Below are 10,190 nucleotides of genomic sequence, written 5' to 3' on the forward strand. Positions count from 1 at the left end.
AAAAAAGAACTGGTGTTGCCTCGGAAGTGGGGGGTAGTCTTATACAGCGAATATAGGCCTAAACCTATGTTTTAACTGTAAAATTAGAGGGTCGTCTTATACGCTGGAAAATATGTAATGCTATGAAGAAAATAAATTGGGTTAAAGGATGAACACCTTTACCAAAAGGAACAGCAAATACAAAGGCAAAAAAAGCAAAAATAAGTAATTCCCTGCTCAACAAAGAAATATTTTGTACTAATTAAATTTTTTGGCTATCCCATGGAAAATGTGCTTCTTATTTTTCTTTTATTTTCTTTTAATAAGATATTAATATGCTCAATAAAAACATTATGCAAATTAAAAGCAAACAAGTGGGACTAGATCAAACTAAAAAGCTTCTGCACAGCTAAGGAAATCATAAAAAAATGAAGGATTGCCCTAACCGGTTTGTCTTAGTGGATAGAGCATCGGTCTGAGAACTGACAGGTCCCAGGTTTGATTTTGGTCAAGGGTATGTACCTTGATTGCGGGCACGTCCCCAGTGGGAGGTGCGCAGGAGGCAGCTAATCAATGTTTCTCTCTCATCGATGTTTCTGACTCTCTGTTCTCCTTTCCTCTCTGTAGAAAATCAATAAAATATATTTTTAAAAAGGGGGGCTATCTACCAAGTGGGAGAAAATATTTTCAAATTATATATCTGATGAGGGGTTAATATTCAAGGTATACACAGAACTTTTATAATTCAATAATAAAAAATCCAAAACAAACCAACTTAAAAATGGGCAGAAGATCTCAATAGACATTTGTCCAAAGAAGGCACATAGATCACCAATAAGCACATGAAAAGATGCTCAACATCAGTAATCAGCAGGGAAATGCAAATCAAAGCTACAATGAGATACCACCTCACACCTGTCAGAATGGATATCACCAAAAAAGGCAGCAAATAAGTATTTGTGAGGATGTGCATTATTGGTAAGAATGTAAATTGGGGTAGCAATTATGGAAGTTCTGTAAAAAATTAAAAATAGAACTATCATATGATCCAGCAATTCCACTTCTGGGTAGTCATCTGAAGGAAATTAAAACACTAACACAAAAAGATATATGCGCCCCAATGTCTACTGCAGCTACAATAGCCAAGATTTGGAAGCAACCTAAATGTCTACTAATGGATGATGAGATAAAGAAGATGTGCTATGTACACACAATGGAATGTTATTCAGCCATATAAAGAATGAAATCTTGCCATTGGTGATAATATGAATGGATCTTTAGGGCATTATGCTAAGTAAAATAAGTCAGATGAGAAGGACAAATATTGTGTGATATAAACAAAAACCAAAAAAAACAAACAAACAAAAAACCCAACTCAGAAATACACAGAGAACAGGTAGGTAGTTGCTAGAGGTGGTGGGTGGTTGAAATTGGTAAATGGAGTCAAAAGTACAAACTTCTGGCTATAAAATAAATAAGTCATGGGGATGTCATATACAGCATGCTGACGATAGTTAATAATACTGTATTGTATATTGGAAAGTCGCTAAGAGAGGAGACCTTCATTAAAATTAAATAATTTTAATTAATTATTTTAATTAAAAGTTCTCATCAAAATAAAAAAATACTTGCAACTATGTATGGCTATGGCTGCTAACTACACTTATTGTGGTGATCATTTTGCAATATATACAAAGATGGGATCACTATATTGTACACCATATTTAACTAATGTGATGTTAAATATCAATTATATCTCAATTTAAAAAAAGAGAGGTTGGGGTGTGCTAGAGAGGGCTGTCAGGGAAGGCTTCTCTCTGCTGAATATTTGTTGAAATAATTGAAAGAAAAATAAAGGCAAGAAAATGGCAGAAACATTTCAGGGAAACGAGTAGGTCAGTTTGGCTAGAATGGGGAATTTACGTTGGGAGGACAGATATAAAATTGGATGATGGGATGGGGTTAAATCGTTAAGGCTTTGAGTGTCCACTCAGGAGTTGGGCTTCACCAAATGGGCAGTGACATGATGGTTGACTTACAAAGCTGTTTTCTTTACCCTTCACCTGTCTTTCCTCTCCTCCCCTGCCTTGTTTGGGTTGTGGGACGGGGGAGGGGAGAGGTTAGGTAAAGTGTGAAGGCAGAAATAATCTTTTCTAAGAAGGAGCACTTGGATAACACCATGGGAATGAAAAGGAAGACTCGTGTGAGAACCAAAGCTGAATTCTGGAACCAGCCGTCTGTGGAGTGAAAGGGTGAAAGAAGAGGCCCATAGCATACATAGCATTAAGTATGGGTGACTAGAGGAGTGGGAAACTCAGAACTAATAACATCAGAAGCAGAGCCAGCTTCTTTATTGATCTTAAATGCATGACTCACACCACTCACCACTTACTCCTGACTCATGTGTCCTGTCTTGCCAAGTGTTTTTCTTTCCATACCATACAATGTTCCATGGAAATGGTTGGTTGAATCTCATTCAATTTACAAGTTTACCACATGTTCTAGATGGTTTGTGATCTGCATTGAAGCAATTAATCAATTAGTTCAAGAGTTTGTGTTTTATGTTCAGAAGACAATTCTCCTTTATTGCACTACAAAATAAAATTAATTAGGAGAGCACTGCTACCCCTACTCCTTCCCTGCGCCTTCCCCGGCCCCATCATCTCTAATTTCTTTCTTTCTATTGATTTATTCCCTCAGGCCTATAAATGTATTCAACTCACCCTATTACTTTAAGACATTTCTCAACCCTCTTCCTCTCTATTTTTATCCCTATATGTGTTGTCAGACTTCTGACACTATCTCAAACTACTGAGACTCCCAGAAAATTCTTTAAGTTCATTCTACCTGAATGTTTCAAAGGCACAAGCCAATCCATTGTTTCCAAAATAGAACTCATCATTTCCTTTCTCTCTCTCCCCTCTATCCTGTTTCTACATGAATAGCATTATCATCAACTTGACTGACCTAGCTAGAAATAATCTTTGACCTTTTTTCCCTTTATCTTCCACTACATTTTTTTAAAACTTGTAATCTCTCTTATTTTCTCTTCTGCATTCCTTCTGGCACTCATTATCCATCAGTGATATTGTTATTAAAGCTACTTCATTGGGTCTTTCAATATCAGCTCTTGACCTTGACTCATTTTTCATTTGCTTACCCAGAGCTATCTTTATGTGTCAAAAATCACATTTACTCATGTCCCTTTGCTGCCTAAAATCATTCCTTGATTCCCATTAGCTTTAACATGCCCCATAGGGCCCCTTATGTTCTAATTCCTCCCTATGTCTCAGCTTCATTGTCTACCATTTCCCCTTAGGAAGTCTTGGCTCTAGCCAGGCTGAGTTGCCTTTTACTGACTTAATGTAAGGCTCTGTTTCTAGCCATTATGCCCTCTCTACACAAGATCCTCTTTTCTCCTCTGACTGGCTCACTTATGCTTAGATGTCATTTTTTTCCAGAAAGACTACCTTTGATCTTCTATCCTCTCCTTCGGTCTTGGTTGTTACCCACCATCTGTTAGTTACCCCTGAAGCACTTTTTGTTTTCTGTTATAACTGTCTATTTTTTGTTTTTCTCTTAAACTATAAGTTCCTTGAAGACAGGGACATTATCTTACATGCTTTGAATTCATAATCCCTACATGCTCACTAAATGTTGGATGAATAGCAAATTATTTTTTCTTTTTAGACCCACTACTACAAACTTGGTCTAATTAAGGCCCTAAGAATTCCTTAATCATCAAATCCAATTGACTATGCTCACATTTCAAATTCCTTGTTCTTTCTGTAGCATCTGACCATGCTTCTTTCTTGAAATGCTCTTTTTTTTGGCTTTTCCTTGGGGAATTATTTCCCTGACCTCATGATAAGTTTCTCACTCTCCTCTCATTCCCAAGCTCTATGATAGGGGTGTCGAACTCAATCAGAGAAGGGGCCAAAATCTAAAATCCAGCCTAAATCGCGGGCCGAATGGTTTACTGAACAGTCATAAACTGACAATGTCATAAACTGACAGCGGAGTGCAGTGATGACAGCGCGGTGCGGGCCACATTGCAAGGCCTGGCGGGCTGGATTTGGCGGGCCTTGTGTTTGACATATGTGCTCTATGATATACCTCTGGATGTTGACCTTGGCCCTCTCCCTTTTCTCTATGCTCCCATTAGTCAAACTTTCAATCATCATTCTATGATGCTGCTATTAAAGTGCAGGTACTTATTCTAAAAATTTATCCATTGTTTATGTAAAATTCAAGTTGAATTAGGCATCCTGTATTGTATGCAGCAACCTGAATCCAGATAGAAATGGAAAATGGTATTGAGTTAGGGCCCTTCATATTTAAATTAGGGTAATAATGGGCAAATAACAGGGTTATAAGAATTAAAATGAAATACCTAGCACAAAGGAAGTACACAATTAAGCATAAATCCCCTTTCTACTTCCTTTTTATTGATGGTACAGTGTTAAAATTTTTGAGTGTGTAGGAATCCAAGATGATACCAGAGTAGGCAGAAGTTGTATTCACCTCCTCCAAGGTCCAAAGTGGAGTTACAACTAAATTATAGAACAACCAACCTTAATAACCAACTAAAGACCAGCTGAGCAGAAGTCTTATAACCAAGAATAAATAGAAGAAGCCATATTGAGAATGGTAAGAAAGGTGGAAATGTGAAAAGAACTGGCCCCACACCAATGTCCAGCAGTTGAGAATCTGTAGGGATATCTCAGCTGTAAGGTCCCCCCTGAGCAGCAGTGTGGGTTCTCAACCTCATCCCGGGCTCCCCAGAGCACTAGAGCCAGGAAGAGGAGCCCACATAACATCTGACTGTAAAAATCAGTGGAGATTCTGTCTGCCAGGGAGACAGCGATTCCACTTTACAGCGATTCCTCTTTGGGTATATATCCGAAGAAACCCAAAACACTAATTTGAAAGAATATATGCATCCCAGTGTTCATTGCAGTGTTATTTACAATAGGCAAGTTATGGAAACAACCTAAGTGCCCATCAATAGACAAGTGAAGGAAAAAGTAGTGGTACATATATACAATTGAATATTACTTGGCCATAAAAAAGAATGAAATCTTACCATTGGTGACAGAATGTATAGACCTAGAAGGTATTTTGCTAAGCGAAATAAACCAATAAGTGAAATCAAATGCCATATGATTTCTCTTACATATGGAATCTGAAGAACAATATAAGCAAGTAAAACAGAAACAGATTCATAGATACAGAGAACAGATAGATGCTTGCCAGAACGGAAGGGGCTTAGGGCTGTGGTCGGCAAAGTCATTAGTCAACAGAGTGGCAAACCACATGTGGCTCACGAACTGCGGTTTGCCCACCTTAAATATTCATTAGATATACTTAATCAGATATACATATATGTCAGATATACAAATATACAGATTGCATTTAGATCTCATGTCACACCTGAAGAAGTATTCACATACTTTTGCTCCATGTGTAATTAAATGTTTTTCAATAACCAAATCAAGCTTCAGATTTTTGAATTAAAATTAAATTAAAATTTTGGTTCCTCAGTCATACCAGTCACATTTTAAGTGCTCAATAACCACAGGAAGCTGGTAGCTGTTGTATCAGATAGTGAAGAACAAGTGTAAATTGGAAAAAGACAGAAGAATACAGAGTGAAAAACTTGGACATTAATTGTTTTTTATGCCTTAAAATTCTAAGATCCATGAGAAAAAGCTCACATTAGGTCAATTTTAGAATATCTATTATACCATTGTAACCATCAGAAAGACCACATTAAAAATAAAATTAATGTCTATAGAATGCCCCACTTTAGGTAGGCAAGACAAGATAAGAATAGTCCAGGTTGTATCAATATTTAAAACTTTGGTAGAACATGTAGTTTAGCATGGACTCGGATTGTTCAGTTGTTAAGCATTTTACTCTTGGAAATTCTATCCAAATGGGATGTGGTTAAAACTTTCCCTAACTGTTTGGAAGTGCAAGTGTTGTTATACTTTTTGACATGAGATGTTATATAAAAAGGAATGATTGGTTTAAACAAGGAACAGGAAACTTTTGACCGGTCAAGGTTTTACTTTGACTTTGGGTGAAGAGAATGGCTCCATTAAACAACTGAGGTTTACTTTTGAGCACATTTAACCTTCAAGTATATGGGTGTTGGCAGAATCTTCACATGGATATTACTTAGGAGCATTTGTCAGCAAAAGTGAAGGAAATCATGATCGCTTGTCAAGTAGTTTATGATTGGAAAATGTCTAATAATTATAAGCATTTGGAAAAATGTTCAAAATGGTGTTTATATGCTGAGGACTGAATTTTATGCTGAAAGGTGTTTTATAAGTAAATAAACTCATTCTATTCTAGGCTGGAACAATCTATCATTCTAGAGTGGGGTAAGGTTTCTGTGGAAATTGTGCAGGGAAACAAATCCTAAATGTAGAAAACTAGAGTGTGAATCTTAGTTCTGCATAACTATGTGTTATGGACCCAATGTTTGTGTCTACACCAAATTCATATGTTGAAATCCTAACCCTCAATGAGATGGCACTAGGAGGTGGGGTCTTTTGGAAATAGTTAGGATTAGATGAGGTCATGAGGGTGAAGCCCCCCATGGGACTAGTGCTCTTAGAGCAAGATGATGGCTAAGAATAGACAAAAGAGCTTCCTCTCTGCCTTGGGAGGAGACAGTAAGAAGGCAGCCATGTGCTGGCCAGGAAGAGAACCCTTACTAGAAGGGTTCTCAAGCAGCCTCAGACTTTATACTTACACTAGAGGCCTGGTGCATGAAAATTCATGCACGGCGGGGTGGGGTGGGGTGGGGAATGCTTCATCCCAGTCTGCACTCTCTTGCAGTCTGGGAGCCTTCAGGGGATGTCCCACAGTGGGCTTCCACAGTCTAGTCTCCCTCTATGGGAGGTAACCAGCAGGCTGATCAGGGAAGGCACAGGCAGCGAGCAGCTGGCCCTGTCCCCCCATCACCTCTCTGCTGTCACTGGATGCTGTGAGCCCCCCCCACCCCCACCCTCATTGACATCGCCTCCTTCTGCCCACTGGCACGCACCTTGGCAGGCCTGGCTCCACTTGCTCGCTGGTCTCACCCCTCCCTCCCCCACTGATCGGTTGTTCCACCATTCGGTCGGTTTACATATTACACTTTTATTATAGAGGATATAGTTTCACTGGTATATGGTTTTTCTTAAAACTTCTTTTTTCTTCTTCTGTGCTACATCTTTCCAGTTTGGGGGTTAGGATGTCTTGCCCATGAGAATCACCATGCAGTGATTATCTATGGAATTGAATTAAAAATCCACTCTCACCTGCCTGATGTTTTCCCCAGGCAGGTGAGAGTGGATTTTTAATTCAATTTCTATGTTGGCAACAGCCTGTGTTTCTTATGGAATTGTTTTCTAATCTTTTCAAGTATAAATGCATTTAACAGTTAAAAGTTCTCAATATACATTACACTACAATGGCATGACTTCCTAGGAGAAAGTGGTAATTGCACTTGAATTCTTTACAAAGTTTATTCCACACTAAGATGGGGAACACTTGCCTTTAAAATATTTCTGGACAGTACTCTATGGAATCAGTAAGGTATGATTGTCACTGAGTAGGTTAAATAAACTATCAAATAAATAACTCCCCACATATTGGAGAAAGCATTATATGGCCTTTTTAAATAGCTCCTGTTTTCTCTATATAGACAAGAATGCAAGTATACCTTTCAAATAAAAGTCTGTCTCCGCTCATGTAAGAATCTAGCATCTATATATGATATGTTGGATCCAATTAGATAGAGCTTTTTAAAAATTACAAATAATATCTTGTTAGGATTTGTAGTTGAAAATAAATTAATCACGTTGATATGGAAAAGTAAACCCTTTTAGCTTAACACTAACAATTACAATTAGGCATGGAGGAAGCCTTGAGAGATTATCTCATCATAGAGCCTCATTTTGCTGATGAAACAGACTCAGAGGAGTTAGGTCACAGAACTGGGTTGAACAATATCCTCCCCAAATTCACGTCTACTAGTAACCAGAACCTCAGAATGCGATTTTATTTGAAAATAGGATCTTTGCAGATATAATTAGCTAAGATGGGGTCACCCTGGTCGAGGGTGGGTCCTAAGTCCACTGGCCAGTGTTTTTATAAGAGGAAGGAGAGGGAGATTTCAGACACACGCAGGAGGAAGAAGGCCACATGATGACAGAGGCTATGGTTGGGGCAAAGTAGCTACAAGCCAAGGAAAGCCAGCAACCACCAGAAGCTAGGAAGCTAGGAAGCAACCAGAGGACACTCTGCTAGTGCCTTCAGAAGGATGGCCCTGCCAGCACTTGATCTCACACTTCTAGACGTCAGAACTGTGAGAGAACGTGTTTCCGTTGTATTAAGCTACCGGATTTGTGGTAATGTGTTACAGCAGCTGGAGGGAACGAAGTTAATGATCTTCCAAGGAGCAGCGATGATTCTGGAATAAAGGTTCAGGAAATAAAGGCTCGGCCCACCCAGAGCAGCCGTGCTCGAGGTTCTTCTGTCCATTTGGTGTGTTGGAGCTTACTGGGTCTTAATGAGTTCTCCTACAGCGGGCAGCCCTTCGGGCCTTGCCTCCTGCCTCCCTCCTTCTCTAAGTTGTTCTCAGGCAATGCTTACACAAATTTTAGTATGTACATGTATCTTAATAAAGTTTAAAGTAAATTAATATCTATACTTTCTTCCTGAATAATTACCAGAATTTAGGACACTCTCTAGTTTTAGAACAGTAGTATTATCTAATGTTTTGTTTCACCTTGTTGTTGTGTTTTTAAAAAAAATATATTTCTTCATTGATTTCAGAGAGGAAGGGAGAGGGAGAGATAGGCACATCAGTGATGAGAGAATCATTGATCAGCTGCCTCCTGCGCACCCCCTACTGGAGATTAAGCCCACAACCCCTGTCACGTACCCTTGACCAGAATCGAATCCGGGACTCTTCAGTCCATAGGCCGGTGCTCTAGCCATTGAGCAAAACCAGCTAGGGCAAGTTATGGTGCTTCAGATAAAATTCCTATCTTCAGATAAAGTTCCAGCAGTTAAATCCCTGCTTCTGCAATATATGGGTTACCTTATCATTATTAATAGCAAAAAATGCTAAATGGAAGAGTTACATCAAAATTCATATTTTTTTCAAAATTATATATTTCTTTTCTTGGTGTTTAGGTTTTTCTCAACCTCACTTTAAAAGATTTGGTAAATTGTGGTCAAGTTTGCCACTCCTGGATGGCAATGACACAAAGTAGCACATTGTGGAATCATGTAAGTAGTCACTACCTGAATCTGTACCTTTACTGTTATGTGCTGCCTGACACACGGGGATATGTCTGAGGAATGTGTCGCTAGGTGATTTTGTCCATTGTGTGAACATCCTCAAGTGCACTTACACAAACCTAGATGGCATAGCCTACTACACACCCAGGCTATATGGTTTAACCTATCCCTCCTTGGCTACAAGCGTGTACAGCATGTGACTATACAAAAACAACATGAGATTAAACCAAGCATAAGAGAAAATGATGCGATTAAAAGATGTGGCAAACACGAGATGTCTGAGGATACTGCCTGGCATAACACAGCATCCTGTTTCACAGGGAACTTTTTGTGTGTGTGAGTAGAAGGAGTACACACTAAAGTAACGACTCATAGTATAATAAAGAGCTACACCAGCAACATAGTCACCTATTACCAAGTATTATGTCCCGTGTGTAATGGTATGTGCTATTCTTTTATATGACTGGCAGCACAGTTGGTTTGTTTACCCCAGCATCACCATAAACACGTGAGCAATGTGTTACACCACAATGTGACAATGGCTACGATGTTGCTAGGTGATAGGAACTTTTCAGCTCCATTATAATCTTACGCAACCACCTTCGTACAGGTGGCCCACCATTGGCTGAAATATCGTTATACGGTGCATGGCGATATTTTAGTTCTCAAAAGAGAATGGACTGCTCTAACCCACATGCAGTACTGGCTACCTTCCTTCCTCTCCCCGCTATGTGGCCACCAAGAGTAGGTGCCCTTATTTCTCTCTGGTGCAGGCACAAGCCTGAAAGATGAGAGAAAAAGGCCATGTTATTTTGGAGGTACATTATTCGCTTTTTTCCTAATTTGAATGGTAGGAATAAATGGATAATTATTTTTGGATTGGTACAAAGTTCTATTGTACCAGT

Source organism: Pipistrellus hanaki, assembly GCF_964339955.1.
Source record: "Pipistrellus hanaki genome assembly, chromosome: 10".
Lineage (NCBI taxonomy): Eukaryota > Metazoa > Chordata > Mammalia > Chiroptera > Vespertilionidae > Pipistrellus > Pipistrellus hanaki.